This window comes from Euprymna scolopes, chromosome 35 (assembly GCF_053919585.1).
Source record: "Euprymna scolopes isolate OS-2025 chromosome 35, ASM5391958v1, whole genome shotgun sequence".
NCBI classification, from domain to species: Eukaryota; Metazoa; Mollusca; class Cephalopoda; order Sepiida; family Sepiolidae; genus Euprymna; species Euprymna scolopes.
Window position 1 is genome coordinate 1 of NC_136516.1, and position 4,494 is coordinate 4,494.

A 4,494-nucleotide genomic window follows, 5' to 3' on the forward strand; every position below is an offset into this window, starting at 1 on the left:
CCTACCCAACCCTACCCAAACCCTAACCCTAACCCTAACCCTAACCCTAACCCTAACCCTAACCCTAACCCTAACCCTAACCCTAACCCTAACCCTAACCCTAACCCTAACCCTAACCCTAACCCTAACCCTAACCCTAACCCTAACCCTAACCCTAACCCAAACCCTAACCCTAACCCTAACCCTAACCCTAACCCTAACCCTAACCCTAACCCTAACCCTAACCCTACCCTAACCCCTAACCCTAACCCAAACCCTAACCCTAACCCTAACCCTAACCCTAACCCTAACCCAAACCCTAACCCTAACCCTAACCCTAACCCTAACCCTAACCCTAACCCTAACCCTAACCCTAACCCTAACCTAACCCTACCCCTAACCCTAACCCTAACCCTAACCCTAACCCTAACCCTAACCCTAACCCTAACCCTAACCCTAACCCTAACCCTAACCCTAACCCTAACCCTAACCCTAACCCTAACCCTAACCCTAACCCTAACCCTAACCCTAACCCTAACCCTAACCCTACCCCTAACCCTAACCCCAACCCTAACCCTAACCCTAACCCTAACCCTAACCCTAACCCTAACCCCTAACCCTAACCCTAACCCCTAACCCTAACCCTAACCCTAACCCTAAACCCTAACCCTAACCCTAACCCTAACCCCTAACCCTAACCCTAACCCTAACCCTAACCCTAACCATAACCCTAACCCTAAACCTAACCCTAACACTAACCCTAACCCTAACCCTAACCCTAACCCCTAACCCTAACACTTACACTAGCCCTAACCCTAACCCTAACCCTAAACCCTAACCCTAACCCTAACCCTAACCCCTAACCCTAACCCTAACCCTAACCCTAACCCTAACCATAACCCTAACCCTAAACCTAACCCTAACACTAACCCTAACCCTAACCCTAACCCTAACCCCTAACCCTAACACTTACACTAGCCCTAACCCTAACCCCAACCCTTACCCTAACCCTAACCCTTACCCTAACCCCAACCCTAACCCTAACCCTAAAAAAAACCTTAACCCTAACCCTAACCCTTCCCTAACCCTAACCCAACCCTCACCCTAACCCTAACCCGAACCCTTACCCAACCCTAGTGTTAGGGGTAGGGTTAGAGTTTGGGATAGGATTAAACCTATCCCAAAGCCTAACCCTTACCCTAACACTAACCCTAAACCTAACCCTAACCCTTACCCTAACCCTTACCCTAACCCTAACCCTTACCTTAACCCTAACCCTAACCCTAACACTAACCCTAACCCTAACCCAAATAAATATAATTCGTAAATTACCAATGAAAAATATAAATATAATTCGTAAATTACCAATGAAAAATATAAATATAATTCGTAAATTACCAATGAAAAAAAACAAACAAAATGAATTTAGTTTTGTTTTTATTTACACTTTTTAAACGCAAAACAATTGTCGATTAAAAAAAACCTTCAATGGATTTGTTTTTATGTAATCACGCATGCGCAGAATTTTTCAAACAGGAGACTGTACCGGAAACACGATTTCAACGCCCAAGCACGACGATTTGATAATTTATAAAACGCACTATGGCTGTCTGTCTGTCCGTTTATTTCCATATTTTTAAACTTTATCTCCTCCGGAATTAAAAGTCGCAGAGCAGCTCTAGGGGGCCTTAAATGATTGGATTTTTATGGACCGTTTTTTTTTTATCAGCCTTTAAATAGTTTTTACGGGATCAAAATGGAAAAAATCGTTATACATTTTGTACATTCATCGTACTTTATTTTTAATCAGTGTCACTTTGGTACAATAGGGTTGGGGTTAGGGTTAGGATAAGGGTTAGGGTAAGGGTTAGGGTTAGCTCTGCATGGTACAGTTTTGCTTTCAGTTTCGATTCTAGCTGATGGTACCCAAATACTTTTTTATCACTCTTGAAATCACGACTTTATAATATATATATATATATATATATATATATATATATATGTATATGTATATATATATATATATATATATATATATATATATATATATATATATATATATATGAATATGTTGACTATGAAAACTAGTGGGTACACATATGCAAATATGTTTCAGTGACCACCCTGCTAGGGAAAATCACATCATCAGGCCAAGAATATCTCCCATCTCTATCTGGGGAGTTATTCTTGGCCTGATGATGTGATTCTCCCTAGCAGGGTGGTCACTGAAACATATTTGCATATGTGTAGCCACAAGTTTTCATATTCAACATATTCATATTGCTCTGTCTAAACATTGAGCACTCTTTGATAGACACATTGTGTTGTTTGTTCTTGTTTAAATAACTAAACAATACTTCCAATAATATATATATATATTCTTTTTTTTTTTACACAGTGATCACCACTTACCAAGCGGAACACCCATGTCGCCAGTAAGCGTTGTTAACCACTTGACCACCATCATCTTCCAATCAACATAATGGTGATCTTAATATATTATATTGTCATATTATTGTATTGATTACTTATTTTAAAAAATGTTAAATGGTATTCTAATCGGTAAATGTCGGCGCGTTACTTACAGAAAATAGGTTAATTAAACTGCAGAATCACCTGTTAAGCCATACGTTCTATAATTGAATCTCCCTTCCAAAAAAAAAAAAAAAGAAAAACAATGTTTGGTGCTTATGTTTTTGTAAACCTCTCGTGAAAACTTTGTTTAAATGCATTAAAAAGTACGTAAGACAAAAGAACAGAAAAGAAAAGAAATCCAAAATGTACTACAATTTTCATTTTTATTTTACAGCGAAAAAACAATTTGTTATGATACTAAGCAAAAGGTTCCATTTTTAGGAAGAAAAGCTAGTATTAAAGATGGGGAGGGAGTGTCGGCGCTTTAAATTGAGTTATCTCCTCGTGGCGTTTCCAAAAATCCTAACAAAAATTATAAAAATTCCAAGTTATCTTCCTTCAACGTCATAAAAGTGTTTTTCCGCTGTAAAAAAAAAAGAAAGAAGTTTTTCTAATTTTGTACAATATAAACGTTTTTATTTTTTAATTTTAAACACTCTAAACAGAATTTTTATTTATTTATTTTTTTAACAAATATTGTTCACAGATGCTTTTGATTATACGGCAAAAGACATTACGACTTTAGCGTCCCAAATTTTTAAAAGGATCATTTCAGTTGCATTTTCTTTGTATGTTGGAATCGTTTTCAAACTAAAAAACAAAACAAGTTTTTCTAATGTAAACAAGGCCGATAGCCATTATTCGCGTGCTCTCGTGTAATGAATGAATGCGTGGATGTAGGACTGATATGAAATTCTTAAAGATAAACTAAAATGACCGAAAAATGGGCTGAAATGACTTAAATAAATAAAAAGTAAATGACTTAGAATAACTTTAATGAACTTAAGAATGAATTAAATGACCTTAAGAATGACTCGCATGCTTAAAAAATAACTGGAATCCTTCAAAAACAACTTGAATGATCTGGAGAATGACTTGAATGGCTTTGAGACTGACTGGTTGTAAAGTGGGTGATCATTTTACATTAAATTAATACAGAAAAGTGACCCCCTACTTTATATCACAAAGTTACAAACATAAGAACAGCATGTAGTAAGAACAGATACTACACTTTGATCTTGGCCAAAAGGCCAAGAAAAGGGTATTTATTTGCTCCCCAACCGAGCAAATTAGGCACAAGGCCGATTTTTAATGTGAGGAGTGAAGGGGAAATGGGGACCAACTCCCCGGGGAGTAGGGGAGCTGGATAGTGACAATTGGTATGAAGGGTTGCCCCTACATTGACCAAGGTCTTATATGTGGGGTTGGTATTTATTTGGTCCTCCACCGAGCAAATTAGGCACAAGGCCGATTTTTAAAGTGAGGAGTGAAGGGGAAATGGGGATAAACTCCCCGGGGAGTAGAGGAGCTGGATAGTGTCAATTGGTATGAAAGGTTGCCTCAACATTGACCAAGGTCTTATATGTGGGGTTTCCCCCACATATGGTCTTTGCTTGCAGTATCTGCCGGAATAGATACTACACTTTGATCTTGGCCAAAAGGAGAAAAGCTTAAAAAGCTAAGCACAGCATCTATTAATAACAGACCTTTGATCTTAACCAAAAAGGCCAAGCACAAAAAGTGTTACGGACAGACCGACCGACAGACCGACCGACGGACCAACGGAGTGACTTATAGAGTCGCTTGCACGCGACTAAAAAACACAAGACAAAAAAACCCCCAAAAAACAAACAAACAAACAACCCTTCCCCCCCCCCCAAAAAAAAAACTTGATCAATTTACATATTTAAAAAAAATTATTTTAATAGAATATATTTGTTGTTTTCAAGTCGGTTTCTATCTAACTCATAGTTGGGACCCTAACAGGTACTACCACTCCGGGTCAGAGTATACCTGGGAGCAATGGCAATTAAAGTGGCTCCACACTCCCCAAAGACCGCAAGCTGGGGCCTCACCAGTGGATATAGTTTAAGTTCATAT

General features: G+C 38.4%; 1 pseudogene; it reads right to left on the minus strand.

The window, feature by feature from the left end:
* Positions 1 to 3,519: 3,519 nt before the first annotated feature.
* Positions 3,520 to 3,657, minus strand: LOC145260031 (U2 spliceosomal RNA; annotated as a pseudogene).
* Between the last annotated feature and the right edge of the window lie 837 nt (positions 3,658 to 4,494).